Source organism: Solanum stenotomum, chromosome 3, assembly GCF_019186545.1.
Source record: "Solanum stenotomum isolate F172 chromosome 3, ASM1918654v1, whole genome shotgun sequence".
Lineage (NCBI taxonomy): Eukaryota > Viridiplantae > Streptophyta > Magnoliopsida > Solanales > Solanaceae > Solanum > Solanum stenotomum.
This window is the reverse complement of record NC_064284.1, coordinates 45,370,598-45,388,740: the sequence shown is the minus strand read 5'-3', so window position 1 is coordinate 45,388,740 and position 18,143 is coordinate 45,370,598. Positions and strand designations below refer to the sequence as shown.

Below are 18,143 nucleotides of genomic sequence, written 5' to 3'. Positions count from 1 at the left end.
TTCTTCTACCAACATGGGAGAAATGACTTTTCATTTCCAAAGACTTTCCATTTGAAATGACTTTTCATTTTTCCTCCAAATTGGTTCCCCCACATTTCCCAATTTCTCATTCTTATTTCCCATTCACAGCTTGCTAAAACCCAACAATCCCCCACATGAATGGGGAATTCCTATTGTTAAAACATATGTATGAAAAACTTGTGTGTCTTGTAAGTAAGGGTTAATCGCATCTGGAAAAGTAGGTTTCCCTTTGAACTTTCCGTAGTGAACATATATCGGATATACTCAATCAATCGGTAGATTTGATATCCTTGAACCGTCGAGCTTTGGTGTATACCTAGACAACATAAGTCACACAATCAACCCTTGAACTATTTTTGGTTCTCATTGTTTTGTTCGTTTCAGCCATGAACACGTCTTGGTTAATAAGTGCTTAGAGAACTGGCCTTACCGGATTCTCCTTGAAGCAGCTTACACTTCACACTTACATAGGTGATTTCTAACTGTGTTATCCCGTAGATACACTACTTGATATACCCTGTATAAAACTTAGAAACCATTAAAAAGTCCTTATGCCTTTATCCTGGTTACTGAATATTGTCTCATCACGAGAATGGACAATAAAATAAATTTTGACAATGTTGAACTGTCATTTATGACTTGTTTGATCTTCTTGAACCTAGATCTTTGGATCTCCAGTTTTCTAAGTAGAGTTACCACCACGATGACTTGTTCTCAGCCATAGTCCCATTTCTGTCGATGATCTCTCAACTCCCTCTCTAGTTAGGCCTTTTGTAAGTGGATTCGACACATTATCCTTTGACTTTACATAGTCAATTGTGATAATTCCACTAGAGAGTATTTGTCTAACAGAGTTGTGTCTTCGTCGTATGTATGAGACTTTCTGTTATACATAACGCTTCCAGCCCTTCCTATTGCAGCTTGAATATCGCAATGTATGCATATATGGGCCATTGGTTTGGGCCAAAACGGAATATCTTGTAAGAAATTCCAAAGCCATTCAACTTCTTCACCTACCTTGTCTAAGGCGATGAATTCAGACTCCATTGTAAAACGAGCTATACATGTTTGTTTGGATGATTTCCAAGATATTGTTCCTCCACCAATGGTGAAAACATATCCACGAGTGGATTTCGTTTCAGTTGACCCAGTAATTCAATTTACATCACTATATCCTTCAACAACTATTTGATATTTGTTGTAATGCAAATCATAGTTTTGAGTGTCATCTAAGTACCCCAAAACTCTCTTCATTGCCATCCAATGATTTTGATTGGGATTACTTGTGTATCGACTCAGTTTACTTATAGCGCAAGCTATGTCTGGTTGTGTACAGTTCATGACATACATCAAACTTCCCAATACTCTGGCATAATCCAATTGAGACTGACTTTCACATTTATTCTTAGCAAGATTAAGGTTCACATCAATTGGGGTCTTTTCCCTTTTGAAATTCAAGTACTTGAACTTTTCAAGTATCTTTCAAATATAATGAGTTTGAGACAATGCTAGACCGTTAAGAGTTTTATAAATCTTAATTCCCAATATCAAATCGGCAACTCCTAGATCTTTCATATCAAACTTACTAGCGAGCATACGCTTAGTAGCTTTTACATTAGCAATGTACTTGCTCATTATCAGCATGTCATCCACATATAGGCATACAATGACTTCCTGATTTGGAATGTCTTTAATGTACACACATTTATCACATTCATATCTTAAATCCATTTGCCAGCATGGTTTGATCAAACTTTGCATGTCATTGTTTCAGTGCTTATTTTAGTCCATAAAGTAACTTAACAAGTTTGCATACTTTCTTTTCTTTACTAGAAACTACGAAACCCTCAGGTTGTTCCATGTAAATCTCTTCTTCTAGATCTCCATTTAAGAAGGCAGTTTTCACATCCATTTGATGGATTTCAAGACCGTATACTGCAGCTAGGGAAATTAACATCTGAATTGATGTAATCCTAGTTAGTGGCGAGTATGTGTCAAAATAATCAAGACCTTATTTATGTCTAAAACCTTTGACAGCAAGTCTTGCTTTATATTTGTCAATAGTTCCATCATCTTTCATCTTCCTTTCGAAAATTCATTTCGAACCCAAGGGTTTGTTTCCTGAGGAAGATCAACCAACTCCTAAGTATGATTTCTTAAGATTGATTCAATCTCACTATTGACTGCCTTTTTCCAAGAGGTTGAGTCGCTAGACAACATAGCTTCCTTGAAAGGTTGAGGCTCACTTTCAAGAAGGAATGTTACAAAGTGAGATCCAAACGAAGTAGATATCCTTTGACATTTATTGCACCTTGGACTCTCTTCATTAGGTACATTCTTTTTTTGTTCTTCTCGAGGTCATTTAGACCCCCCATTAGATGACTCAAGTCTAGTTTTATACGAATAGATATGTTCAAAGAATTCAGCATTATCTGATTTCATTACCGTATTGTTATGAATATCCGGATGTTCGAACTTATGAAACAAAAATTGGCATGCCTTACTGTTTGTCGCATATCCAATGAATACACAATCCACAGTCTTAGGTTCTATTTTAACCTTCTTAGGTATAGGAACCTGGACTTTGGCTAGACACTCCCATACTTTGAAATATTTCAAGTTGGGTTTTCTACCTTTCCATTTCTCATATGGAATAACATGTGTCTTGCTGTGACGCACTCTATTGAGTATTTAATTTGCGGTAAGGATAGCTTCCCCCCACAAGTTTTGTGGTAAACCTAAACTTATAAGTAAGGTATTCATCATTTCCTTTAAATTTTGGTTTTTCCTTTCCGCAATTCCATTAGATTGAGAAGAGTAAGGAGCAGTAGTTTGATGGATGATTCCATTTTCCAAGCATATTTCTGCAAATGGAGATTCATAATCTCCACCTCTATCACTTCGATCATTTTGATCTTTTTATCCAACTGATTTTCAACTTCAGTTTTATATTGCCTAAATGCATCAATTGCTTCATCTTTACTATTTAGCAAATAGACATAATCATATCTAGTGCAATCGTCAATAAAAGTTATGAAATACTTTTTCCCACGATGGTGTTGACTTCATGTCACAAATGCCAGTGTGAATCAGTTCTAAGGGGTATGAATTCCTTTCAATAGATTTATAAGGATGCTTAGCATACTTGGATTCAACACAAACTTGACATTTTGATTTATTGTACTCAAATTTAGACAAAACATTTAAGTTAATCAGTTTTCGCAATGTTTTGTTATTGATGTGTCCCAAACGTTCATGCCGTAAACATTTAGACTCAAGGAAGTAAGAAGAAGCAAAATCTTTATTCATATCAACTACAATTACATTGTGTTTGAAGAGGCCCTCAGTGAGGTAACCTTTTCCTACATACATCTCATTCTTACTTACTACAACTTTATCAGAAACAAATACACATTTGAATACATTCTTGGTAAGAATTGGTATAGAAACTAAGTTCTTTCGCAATTTCGGAACATATAAGACTTTGCTCAAAGTCACTACCTTGCCCGAGGTCATCTTTAAGTGGACCTTGCCAATTCCTTCAACCTTTGCAGCAACGGAGTTCGCCATAAATAACTTCTCGTCTACTGGTGCTGGAGTATATGATGCAAATAATTCTTTATTGGCATAAACATGACATGAGGTACCAGAATCTATCCACCATGCTCTTGGATTTCCAACCAAGTTGCATTCTGAAAGCATTGCACAGAGATCGTCCATCTCTTCTTTTGATTCAACCAAATTTGCTTGATCCTTCTTCTTGTCCTTCTTAGGACCTCAACATTCAGTAGCCCCATGACCACGTTTGCCTCAATTGAAGCAGTTTCCATTGTATTTCTTCTTAGGAGGATTGATCTTTGGACCAAATGCTTTCATTATTTTCTTTGATTTTGTGGGATCATCTTCAACAATATTTACTCCAGATATTGCTGAATTACCACGTGAGCTCTTTTATGTGGCCTTGCTATCCTCTTCGATTCTCAGCCTTACCATGAAATCTTCAACAGTCATCTCCTTGTGTTTATGTTTCAAGTAGTTTTTGAAGTCCTTCCACAACGGAGGTAACTTCTCAATAATGGCCACCACTTCAAAAGCATCATTCACAATCAATCCTACATTAAAGATTACATGAGTATTAAGAACAAACTTAATATGTTCAACATAGGCATTAACTAAATTTATACTTTTAGCAATGAGATCATGGATTATGACTTGCAATTCTTGAATTTGGGTGACGATGGTCTTACTGTCTATCATTTTATAGTCCAAGAACTTAGCCACAATGAACTTCTTCATTCCGGCATCCTCTGTTTTGTACTTATTTTTTAAAGCATCCCAGAGTTCTTTTGAGGTCTTGACACTACTGTACACATTGTACAAATCATCTTGCAGGCCACTCAAAATATAGTTTTTACACAAAAAATCTGAATGCTTCCCTGCTTTTGTTACCAAGAATCGTTCTTCGTCCGGAGTTTCATCTGCATAGGAACGTTCTCACTGATGAACCTCTGCAGACTCAACGTAGTCAGATAGAAGAACATCTTTTGTTGTCATCTCTTGAAGTCGACTCCAAAAATCTTTGCAGGTTTCTCAGTCGGTGCAAGGGTAGCAGTTGAACGATTGTGTGCAACCGATGTTGTTGCAGCACTCACTATTCTAACATTTACTTGACTTGAATTTGTCATTTTTCAGTCACAAATGGTAGACAATTTTAGTATGTGAAATACTAACAATAAAGAATAATCCTTACACAACCTATTTCTGATTTAATGATGAAGTTTTTATGTTCTTCTAATCGTTAATAGATTGAATTTTTAAAATTAAAATAAAGTAGAAAACCAGAAAGGTTTTAATCTCCAAAAACCTCAAATATAGAAACCAATTAAATTTCTTAAGCTTGTTATCTCCTGTATTCAGGTTAGAGAAAACAAAATCATAAAAAAGAGAAAACAGACAGAAAATAAATAATATGAGTCCACATAATACACTGTGTTTCCTTAAGAAATTTAATCCCCTCAAGTACCCGAGGTTACAGATTAATTCCTCCCAAGATAAAACAGATTAAATATTAGAGAAGTAGTGGTACCTCAAACTTCACTAATTTCAACGAACGCAAGAACAATAACGAGAGCGCACACAGATTCAGTCGATCGACAATTTTATTTCTGTAAGAAAATGTATGCAGAGAGAAAAAATTTCAGTGTTGAAAAATGGAAAAAGACTCTATTTATAGCAAATTACAACAAGAAACATGTCTATTTGGACAATAGTGTGAACGCATCTGTTCAGACATGTCTTTCCAGACCGTTGTGTCTTTTGGGAAAAATAACATTTTTTCGAAAGGAACAAGTCCCTTCAGAACGACTTTACCGTTACGCGCGAATTTCAAATAATTCTGTTACGCGAAATTAATTCTTTTAATTAATTAACATTCTAAATTAATTTATAAGAGAAAGGAAATCAATTAATGAGATTGATTAAATAAATTTTGTCCAAAAATATTATTAATCAATCACATCATTTGCCAAATCCGAAGCTGAGGCCGAGGCCAAGGACGAGATCGAGCGAGCGACGAGGACGGCGCGAGGGGGCACCTTATTCTTAACCCTTTAAGAGTTAAAAGGAAGTGTTTCCTAATATAAGGACAACATTTTTCCTTTCTTCTACCAATATGGGGGAAATGACTTTTCATTTTCAAACACTTTTCATTTGAAATGACTTTTCATTTTTCCTCCAAATTGATTCCCCCATATTTCCCAATTTCTCATTCTTATTTCTCATTCACACCTTGCTAAAACCCAACAATGATAACAATACACAGTTAAGTTGTTGTGCTCACTTGGAGATATTTGGAGCAGAGAGGTGATCAATCTGAGGATCACTTAAGGACACTTCATTTCATCTTCTTTACTTTTAGATTAATAGTGAGAGTAAATTGTCTCCCTATGGCCTATAGATCACCGTGTTTGAGCTGTGAAATCAAATCATTAATGCTTGCATAGTAACCTACATACCTACCGGCTGCATCACCCTCTGTTAGGAAGCGTTTAGCTACCCGCTCCTTCACTAACTTACAGATAAATATGTTTTTCAATTAAGAAAACCATTAAAATTTAGTGGTATCTAAATCCTCTATCAGGACCAACGCAGTTTCATCTTTGTGACTTATGAAGAAACTAACATTACCTATAACCAAGTGGTATGACAAAGAACAATAAGAAGTGCAAGAAGTTCTTAATCATACCTTATCCTTGTCCTGGAACCAATTTGGATTGATCTTAGTAATCGATTGAGAATCTACCCATCATATATTTACTTCTCAATTCATACTCAAGCTAAACTATTATTTTATTATTGATTAATACCAAAAAGGACCATCACCGGTGGTTGTTGTCGTCGTTATTTTTATTTACCTTTCAAGTTTGTGTGAGATAGTTTCTCATACTTTTCTAATAACAATTAAAGCTCAAATAATTCATCCAATTCACTGAATGAAAAGGGTGAAGAATAAGATTTTTAGGACAAGGAAAACATATTAAATTAAATGGAAAAAGGATAAATATACCCCCCCCCCAACTTTCGTAAATGGTATACCTCCATCATATTTTTGGGACATTGGGTCTCTGTCCTTCGAAAACTAAAGCATATTTACCATTCACTCTAACAGAAGAACAACTAGGGACCCGTTGTGAACTCCTAAGGAGGGATCCGGTTTGACCAATTAATTAAACACAAAATTTAAAAACCCACCCATATCCACTCAACCCACCCGTATAACCCATTACTCATACTTAAACTAAACCATTCAAAAACCTAAAAAATCCCCATTTCTCTCAAAAAAAAAAGTAATCCATAGGCCAATATGAAGGCAAGTGATGGAATAACATCAAGGAAATCAAGTGAATTCTATGAAGAAGTAAAGATAATGATATCAAGTATTTGAATTGGAACTCGGAAAGGTGATAAAATGTGATCTCAAGATACTAGAGAAATATGTTAGTTTAGGAAAAGTGAAAGAGGGATATAGTTCTGTAAAATCATTCAAGATTCGTGTGACAGATTGGTTATCCAATTTTAAGAGAAGGGTTCAAGAATTAGAAGATGGATTGGAGAACAAGAAGTTATCAGAGTCCAACATATTTGATGCTTGGTTACCAACATATTTGATGCTTGGTTAGCTAAGACAAGACGGTTTGAAGAAGTCAAGATTGAACTCGACGAATCCATGCTTGAAATAGCTTCTCTTTGCAAAGAAATTGAATCTTTAGACACTTCTTACAATGAGGAGAGTAAAAATTTGACCGAAAAGAAAGTAGAAAACAACAAGTTTGAATTTGAATTGGTAAAATGGAACGAGAACATTGCATATTGAACTCGACGAATCCATGCTTGAAATAGCTTCTCTTTGCAAAAAAATTGAATCTTTAGACACTTCTTACATTAATGAGGAGAGTAAAAATTTGATAAAAAAGAAAGTAGAAAACAACAAGTTTGAATTTGAAATGGTAAAAGGGAACGAGAACATTGCATCGTCAAAGGCCAAGGCATTCAAAGATGAGATGAGTTTTTCTAAGAAAAGAAATGAAATTCGCAAATGAGACAGAGGAAAAGTGCAGAAAGGCTTTAGATGATTTAGCATTGGCGTTAAAGGAAGTTTCTTCCGAAGCATTGAGGCGAAAGAGAAGCTTTAATTTGTGCTACACAACAAGAATTAGGACTAGTGAAAAAGAAGGTTAGAAATCTGAAAGAGATTATCAAAAGCAATAATGCCAAATATAATTTTTTTTTTTGGATGAAGTGAAAAGGGAAACAGAAATGGGAATTTTTTTAGGTTTTTGGATGGTTTAGTTGAAGTGTGAGTAATGGGTTATACGGGTTTGTGGTGGATATGGGTTGATTTTAAAATTTTGGGTTAATTATTTGATTAAACTGGGACCCTCCGTAGGATTATGCCATGTGTCCCTATTTGGTCTTCTGTTAGAGTGAAGGGCAAATATGCTCTAGTTTTTGGACGGCAGGCTCCAATGTCCCAAAAGTATAACGGATGGTATTTGTATACCATTTACAAAAGTTCGGGGGTATACTTATAATTTTCCCCTGAAATAAATTAATGTACTCAATCTGAACAAACTCATTTTCCAAAGAAGCATGGTGTGGAGGCATGAGTCCTCATGTGTGTTCTTGATGTTGTGACTAAATACGTACTGGCTTCTTTTCTATTGTCACTTGTTCGTGTTGCTTGTTGCTTGCCACTTGCTAAGTGCTATAGTTGATTTTATGTTATTACTTTAAGCATATTGGTTTCTATTTTGAGTCTGCATATGATATCAACTCAGTACATCTTGCCATGTACTAACTCCTACTTGTGTTTTTCTTCGTTTTCCTTTTGTGGAGTGCAATGAGTGTACCAGCGACTTCGACTCGCCCTCAACTCCAGAAAGTTTCTTGCACATCATATTTCTAGGTGAGCTATTTGTTTTAGCTCATGTTAGATTCTCTTGGTTATATCATCATAGCCTTAGTTTTCAGACTAAACTATTCTATTTATTCATTCTATTGTCCTTGATACTCTTAGATTTAGTATTTGGAGATTAGATGTCCTTGATGTGATGACTTTTAGGTTTTGGGAATTAATAGATATTTAATAGACTTTAGTGGATTTGTGTTTCTTATATTAATAAGAGTTGAACTTCTGCGTTATGGTTGTACTTTGTATATTGAACAATTAATATAAGTTGAGGTTGAATTTGTCGATTCGCTTACCTAGGAGGTTAAGTGTGGGTGACACTCATGAATCATGTTGGGTCGTGACATGACCGAGGATTTCTATCATATTAAGAGTTTATATATATATATATATAATCGATAGATAAATATGGATTGTATATTTAAAAGGCAAAAATTTATATAATGAAATTGCAAAAAGTTTTATTTAAGCAACAAAACAATCCGTTGAACATCATTTATGTTGTCCTTGATACAAAAAGTGTGCTTAATCTTGTTCTTGAAGGGGACATATCTTGATAGATAAATAATAAATTGAAAATGTTATATAAGCAACAATAAGTACATTTATGTATTTATAAATTATTGAAACTTTTACTTTTTAAAATTATAATATGAATCTTCCACCGCCATTAAACTTTCTTCTACATTTTGATGAACTTGTAGCAAATTGATTTAATTATTTCTCTTTGATGAAACTTACATCACCTTCAAACTTTCTTCTTCATCTTGATAAACTTTTGTTTGGCTATTGTAACACAAGAAAAAATTCTAAAAAATATATCTATAATCTTCATAAAAGTTGAAATTTTTATTTATAAGAAAAAAAAACAAGAATACTAACAATACGAAGTTGGAGAAAATAGAAATGAACATGCAACAACTCCATAGATGATTAATCTTCATAAAAACTGAAAAACAATAAAACAAAATACTAACAATATGAAGTTGGAGAAAATAGAAATGAACATGCAACAACTCCACAGATGATTGTTATTTATAGATTGTTTAGATCATGAGAATTAAGTAGAAGGAAGTTGAGGAGACATGTTATTTAAGTAGAGAATACAGATAGGTGGAGGGTTTTTTGTAACTTTCATTAGATATAATTATATGTAATGAGTATGATTAAATTTTTTTAATTATTTTATAGATTGATTAATGGAAAAATGAATGAAAAAACTCAAAAAAGGAGAAAAAAAGATAACTAGGTTTCTATGCCATTGAGAGGTGTCACATCAACTTGAATGTCATGAACTTATAACTTAATTAGAATTTGTAATTATAACTTAAAACTTAAGTATAACTTGAACTTAGAACTTGAATTGTAGGATTTACTTGAACTTAGGTTATGGTGCTTTGGAAATTTTGAATTGTAGGATTTATTTGAACTTAGGTTGTGGTACTTTAGAAATTTTGAATTGTTCATAAATTTATTAACTTAGGTTATAACTTTAGAAATATTTTGGAGTTATAGTCCTTATGAACTAATTAATCTTAAACTTTAGAAATGTTGAATTATTCTAGGATTTATATGAACCTTAGATTGTAAACTTTACAAAACTTGAATTGTAGAATTTATGAACTTATTGGGTTGTGACCTTTAGTAATCTAGATGAATTGTAGTCTCTATGAACTAATTAAGCTTAAACTTTACAATTTTTGAATTATTGTAGGAATTATATATGAACTTTAGGTTGTGAACTTTTGAAATATTGAATTGTAGAATTTATGAACTATGATTGTGAACTTTAGAAATCTTGATAAAATGTAGTTTTTATGAACTAATTAAGCGTGAACTTTGGAGATCTTGAAGTTTAGTATTTATGAACTTAGGTAGATAAATTATATACATATATATATATAACGAACCATCACATGGATTCCGACCCAACTACCGTAAGAACAGAATGGAAGGGCAAAAAAGGATTCTATGCGCAGACATGAAAACTCTATCAATAGAAATATTCTAGCTTCTTCTTTTAGAGAGGAATGATTCCCTCGATCTTTCTTAAGTTAAGGCAACAGATCGGTCGGCTTTGGGACGGGGTCAGGAGCAGCAGTAGGAGAAGCGATAAGCCCTTCAATCTACTCCTCAAAGAAGGAATGGAAGGCCGCTTTCTTAATAATTCAAATAGATAGTTCTTCTCACATCAAGGGAAGCTCTTCATTAATTGAGAAGCTCATTGACTCGCCTTTGACTCTAGCCTCTCATTTAACTCGCTACTTCATGAACTTCTCAGTCCCTCGTGAGTGTGGCATATACATATATATACATGTATATTAACAATAAAAGTTAATTTAATCTAGTTAAATTATTATTTTATTTAATTTATATTTGAATATCTATATTTTAGTAGATGCAGGGGCGGAGCCACGTTGTCTCCAGGGTGTTCAATTTGACACCCTTCGTCGAAAAATTATACTATATATACGTAAAGTTTTGAATTTATATTGGTATATATAGTATTTTAGACACCCTGAAATAACAAAGAAACCCGTTGTGGAGTTTGTTTGAGCCATCGCATACCCAGTCGCTGCCTCGATTTGATTCCTCGCATGAGCGTTTCCATTTTTCTGAAATTATTTTTCCTTCTTGAATTTAAGAAATAAAAAAACATGCACTACTTTCACATAAATGTTTAGTAGCTTGGTGGTAAACAGTGTCAAGCTTGTCTTGAGTGTCCCAAGTTCAGATCTCACCTTCCATTTTTTTTGTGATTTCCTTATTTTTACTTTGAATTAGGCTTTAATTTCGTTTCTTGAAAAAATATTAATTATAAATAGTATAAAATGTCATATATGTGACGTTCATTCCTTTTATGATTAGGACTAATAAGTAATAAGGATTTTTTTCAATTAAAATTGAATTATTTCCTTAAATTTTAATACCCTTTCCTTGTGGAATAAGATTTCCTTGAATTCTAATACATTTTCCTTGTGGAATAAGGTTTTCTTTCTCTATAGACATGAGACCCATTTACCCAAATTATATCACAATATTATTAAGAATAGTATCTAAATAAGAAGGGAATATCTTAAACTTGGTCCTTGTCAACCTAATATTACAGAATACCCTCAATCATATATCGCTAAAGCAATGTGTCGTTTCAACTCTGATTGGTATCAAGCGTATGACTGGTTGGAGTATAGTCAGAGTGCAGATGCAGCATTTGCTTGTTATTGGGTGATGAGTTTTTAGATGGTTGTATAGTGTCTTATGTAGAAAAGAAAGTATTCCATACTATTTCTAACGAGTCTATTATAAAAGCGTTTCAGGATATGAAATCTCGTCGAGTAAAATTGTAATAATATATTTAAATAATGCTTTCAATAGTAGTTTATTTTGTCTTTATGTTACTTTTGAATTATACACTTGTTAATTCTATTTAAAATATTCTTATATTTAATTAAATATTGCTTAGCTTGATTATTTGTTTTGATAATTTAAATCATTATTTTTTAATATTTACTATTCAAAATTTGGACACCCTTCATGAAATTTCTGGCTACGCCATTGAGTAGATGGATTATCGTTTGTGGATGTTTTAAAACATGTGTTATGAAACTGGTGGTGGTTTCAAACCTGAGTTTATTGACAATATTAGAGGTTTTATTGAACATGCATTGACACTTGATATTTTTAAGAATTATGGATTGGTTAGGTGTCCTTGTAGTGCTTATAGGTTCTTGAAATTTTTTAATTCAGATACACTTATGGTTCATTTGTATCGTAATGAATTTAAGCTTAGATATTTTGACTCATAACATAGAGGCACAAGGATGGACCAACAACATAATATAATCGAAGTTAAGCACACAAGGCAATACAGAAGTTATGATCCTCTTATCATTACACAAAATACAAAGCAAGTGCATTACGCTCCATATCTGTTGCATAAAGTCAAGACTGATTGGTGGATTTTTATAAAGACTAAGTTTGTGGAAAGGATTTAAATTGACAATGTCTTTGATGTAGGGTACTGAAATGATGACGCAGTTGTTCAACAACAAGTTGATGTTAAATTGGAAACCACACTAGAACATTCTCAGCACATATTAGAAGAAGTATTTGATGAAGAGATAATGTAAAATTTTGAGGAAGAAATAAATGAGGATGAGGAAAATAAATCATTCAAAGAGAAAGAACGAGACAATGAAGATGAAAAAACTGAGGAGGAAGAATAAGAGAATGATGGAAATGAAATAAGCGAGGAGGAAGAGTGGTAGAATGATAGACTATAGCTAGTATCTAATTTAATTTATTTTTTTAATACTAACTTTATTTAATTTATGATTTTTATATATAATAAATATAAATTCATATAGATGTCATTAGGTGGTGACGATGATAGATCCCATGATCATCTTGGGATTAACCAGCCTAATAAGACTATAAAGAAGAAGTCGAGGAGGTCTATCAAAGAAGAGGATATCACAGGATTTCTTTCACTTACGCTAGAGCCACACAATACTTACCCATATATATGTTGTTCCATTTGGAATTGCGGATCCGTGAGCATATCATACTCTGTACCATCGATCATAGGGAGTTTCTTCTACTTCACAGTCCTTGCCTCAACGTCACTACAATATCCTACCTACAGAGGCTTATTGTTGAGCGCAGACCTTATTAATAAATAGGATATCCGCTAGTACTCCATCCCCGTATCCCACAAGTACATATCTATCTCCACATCCCACAACTACATCTCCTCACCTATCTGTCATTAGGATTAGAGATTCTAGTATTGAGTCAGATGTTATGGTTGTTACTCTTCCATTGACTCAACATTATGTGCATCCAGGATTATCACATTCACCTCCACAGGTTGTTACACCTGATGAGACGCTTGATCTAGCACCTAGGTAGAGGAACAGGATTGGTAAAGTCATGCTTGAGCCGAATGGATTATTGTAAGTTTGTTTTGTTATCTATTAATTTATTTTATTTTATTTATTTCTTGTACATTAATATATCATTCATGAACTAACATGTTTATTATGTGTCCTGCAGGTGGCATCCTTTGAAGGGTGCTACTAGGGCTCTACAAGAGTGTTGGGATGCTTTTTACGTAAGCCTATCACACATGGGGTGTAATGACCCGATTGGTCATTTTTTGTTTTTCCATGGAAATTACCATTTTTCGCTCTAATATTGACATATAGTCTTCTTTGATTGATTTTGAAAAGTTGGTTTTGAACTTTGGGTTAAGAGTTGCTAATCGATTAGTTTTGAGTTTGAAAGGCTAAGTTGTTAAGAAAGTGATTTTCCATTTTTTTTTGGATTTTTGAGTGTTGGAATGTAATTCTGTCAATTCCATCAGTCTCAAAATGTGAAAGCTAGTTTGTGAGAGTTGGTTGTTTCAGATTCCAAGTATTTCTGAGAATTGAGGTCCTAAATTGTGAAATTATGAAATTTTAGCCTTTGAGTCGACTTTTGTCAATATTTGGGTTCGGATGCTTGGATCAAAATTTCAAGAGTTCAAATGGATTCGAGGGATAATTTTAGGCCTAGGTAAGGTCTTGATTGATTTTCGAGAGGTCCCGAGCTTGTTTTAGCCTTTTTAGGCGTGAGTTAGTTTATTGTGTTTTTCATGGATGTATATTCAAGGAGACCTCATATTCATGTTTTTATGGTTCCACTAAGTCTGGAACATTGAGTATAATATATTTCCATATGTTATTTGTGTGTACAGGATTCCGAACGATTCCTAAAGGTCATTTCGATGTTTTAAATTTTAGCAGTGTTTTCTGGTGCAAAAGGCCTCACTTTTGCGAAAGTCCTATCGCTTAAACGACCTTCACTTTTGCGATGCTCAAGATTTTTGCCTGGTCACTTTTGTGACATCAGAGATGGTTTTTTGTCTGCCATTTCAGGGTTTAAGCCTCATTTCATCATTTTTGAGTTTTGGGAGCTTTGGGGTGGCGATTTGGATTAGATTTTCGAGGAAAATCTTTTGGGTAAAGATTCTTAACTCTAAATCTTCAATTAAACATTATGGTTTATGGATTTATGTGTTCAAATCAAGCTTTTGAAATGAGAAATTTGGGGTTATCTTTGAGAACCCAAGAAACTAGTAAAATTGTAATTTTTGAAGTAATTTTAAGTCCTTTTTCAAAATGGTTTTCTCCAATGATTTCCTAATTCCTTGAGTAATGTTTTCAAGTATTAAATTTCGGATTCAAACTTTATTTTCCGAATTGAATTTTGTGTTGATTGACCCACATGTGAGAGAATTGATGTGGTTGTTATTGTTTCTAGAAATTTATTGTGTATGGATTGTGTGGCTTTGGAGTGATTAGGAAGGGTAAGACTCAACTTTTGGAGTGATTGTTGATTGATTTAAGGCAAGTGATTTCCTAAACTTTGTATTCTAGTAGAATTTGTGTGCTTCCTTCGTTACTTGTATGTTGGCAGTAATGGCCAATGGGGATGAGGTGAAGTGTTTAAATTGTCCACTTGATACATCTAAATGAATAAAATGGGGTTGAAATGAAAAAGGCTTTGTGATGAACATGATGATGTGAATTGTCTTATTGTGACTCTTGTTGATTGATTGATGAAATACTTGAAAGCATGATGTGGACTTGAATTGTGTGAATTGTTGTCTCTTTCGTGTAGTGTGATATTGCTTGTATGCATTGATTGTGAACACCGTGATAAGGCATGTGATGATTTATGATGTTGAGGTCTTTGTCAGCGAGTGTTATGATGTCGAGGTCTTTATTGACAAATGTTGTGATGTCAATGTCATTTTCGATAAGTGTTTATAGAAGACGATGGGAAATGGTTTTGGCTAGTAATTTGATATGAAGCCGATGGAAAATGGTTCTGGCTAGTGATATAAATAAAGCCGATGGAAAATGGTTTCAACTAGTGATTTGATATAAAGCCGGTGAGAAATGGTTTCTGCTAGTGATATTGTTCTTCACTTGATGCATTTGATGCTTATGCATGAATTAATTACTTGTTAATTGTGATTGATGTACTTATTACGTGTAACTAAACTATTTGACATTGAGATTGACTTATTTGATTTGTTGATTGTTGAGTTGTGAAAATTGAGCTGTGAATATTGGGCCTTATGAGCTGTGTATTGTAGAATTGCTAGGTTGGGTTGATTTCTGTGCAGGTTGTAGTTTGAGAAGGTTTGATTGGAGTGTAGGGGCTATTCGATTTCTATCTAGTTATTTTTTAGTAGGTTATTTGCTGGGTACCATGTTGTTCGTACTCACCCCTTGCTTCTACACTTGTGTAGGTTCCGAGTCTGGATCTGGATGATCTTCTCTTTCTTCTTCTCCTGACAGTCGAGGCTCATTGAAGGATTTGAGAGGTAGTTGCTTGTCATCCTGGCGGAGGCCCTCTTTTCCTTTTCCTTAAGCTTTGCCTTATTTTAAAAACAAAGACTGAGACTTGTATTTATCTTTCGAATTCTGTATTTTTATTAATTGCTTGTACACGTGACAACCAGATTTTGGAGGTTTTAGTAGAAGAATAAGTTTTTCACTTTATTTTGTTCTTGTTTTTATTGTTTTCCGCATTTCGCTCATTTTCGTGGGTTGAGGCTGACTTGTCTTGGTGAAAAAAGACAAATGTCATCACGTCTATTTTTTTGGGCCGTGACGTCGGGCGATGTTCAATGAATTTAAGGTATATATATATATATATATATATATGTTTAGTTATATATTTTTTCAGTTAAGTTTAATATTTTTGGTATATTTTACTTTATTAATTATCTAACGCTATTCATTTTGTCAAACTATGTGTGCTTGGAAGCCAAAATACAATATGATCAATGCGATCACATTTGAGAGAAAGGCATTCGTGAGACTTTCTAGTTTCGCTAAACAAATCCCAGGATAATGATAAACCTGGGACTTGGATGTTGCCTCATGTTTTGAGGAATCGCACCAATATTAAAATACGGTTGAATCCAAGGCAGTTTCTGAACAAGCCAAAAAATTTAGAAGTAATCTTAAAGGTGGCTCGTTGCACATCAGAGGTGTAAAAAGCGTTGGAACAACTACAAGAGAGATGATAAGTTCTAATTTAAACTTTTAAGTAAATAATTAGTAATATTATTTGATTAATATCGTCTAAAATTTTGCTTTTATTTATAGGAAAAAGAATTGGGGCGCACTCCCCTTGAACCGGAGGTTTTCGAGAAGACTCATGTGAAGAAGAAGTTGAATGAGTCGGATTTTGATGTGTGGGTGAATGAAGGACTGAACAAACTTTTGTTTTGATGCTAATAAGGAGAGTATCAACGGTGCGTGCATGAGAAAATGGAAAATCCACTCCAAATCATGCCTGAAATATCCACTCAAATTTGGACTGAAATATTGGTAGGGGCACACACAAGGGAAGAATCTATGATTTGAGCTCTCGGGAAGTTATTGGATTGTCACGTCAAGCAAAGACACTTGACTAGCTGCTATGTTGGATTAAGTAGCAAAACTTACACAAGCATTGACAGAGTCTAAGCAAAAAAAGAATTGTTGATAAAAAAAAATAACATCGTTCAACAAATCGATCAAAAAACAAGTGTTCAACCTCGCTCGTAGGCTTACTTCTTCATCCCCTACTAAGGACACTGATGACAGTGATGAGGATGAATGCATAGAGTCCACTCCTTCGCTTTCATTCCTTTAATTTATGAACATTTTAGACTTTTGAACTAATTTTAAAAGACTATAAGTCTTTAAAATGTGATGTAAGTGTTTTTTAGAGTTTAATTAAGTTTGCTATTATATATTTTGTTTGATATATATGAATGAGCTGAATTCAATTGAATTGAATTTGCATGTGGACAGCAAAAACTAACAATTTTTGTTGTCAAAAATATTGTAGAAAAAAACAATGGACATGATGATTTTGTCCTTCGCTTTTATGCATATTTTTTTTCAAAAAAATAATAATAGAAAAAGCGACAGACATGGTCCTCTAGTTCGTCACTTTTCTGCCTTTTTAAAATAAATTCTAGAAAAGCGACGAACTGCGACATTTTTCCGTCGCTTTTTTGCATATTTTAAAAAATAAAGAATGGAAAAAAGAGGACTGCGTCCCCTTGTCTATCGATTTTCTGTATTTAAAAAAAATAAACGAGAAAAGCGACACACTCCATTGTTCCATACCGACAACATTTGTCGCTTTCTTCACAAAAAAAATCAACCAAAAATGACGCAGTTCGTTGCTTTTTGGAAAGCGTCGAGGACAAAAGCGACGGATTGAACTACATCGCTTTTTCCAATGCTTTTCTACATTTAAAAAATATCAAAAATAGTGACAGACTGTGTTGCATTGTCCATCGCATTTTTGCATTTTAAAAAAAAAAAAGGTGACGGACTGTGTCACTTTTCTGCATTTTAGAGTCTGTCGCTTTCTTAAAAAAAAGACCAAAAACGACGCAATCCTTTGCTTTTCAAAAAGCATCGAGGATGAAAGCGACATACTAGAGTGCGTTGCTTTTCCGTCGATTTTGACCAAAAAAGTAATGCATGCCATCGCTTTTGTCCATCTTTCTGACAAATTTTATATAGTGTGTCAAAAAAGAAAAAGAACATTCTTTGATAAACGGACTAAAAAGGAAAGTAAGACAAACAAATTGAAA

At 33.7% G+C, this 18,143-nt stretch overlaps 2 protein-coding genes across 2 annotated transcripts in view; both read left to right on the top strand.

Annotated features, from left to right (window-relative positions):
- Positions 1-18,143, top strand: part of LOC125860573 (inositol hexakisphosphate and diphosphoinositol-pentakisphosphate kinase VIP1-like) — a 470,733-nt gene that overhangs the window by 225,721 nt on the left and 226,869 nt on the right. The gene's annotated exons all lie outside the window — the stretch shown is intronic.
- The window catches only part of LOC125860598 (uncharacterized), a 1,020,336-nt gene that overhangs the window by 990,358 nt on the left and 11,835 nt on the right, over positions 1-18,143 (top strand). The gene's annotated exons all lie outside the window — the stretch shown is intronic.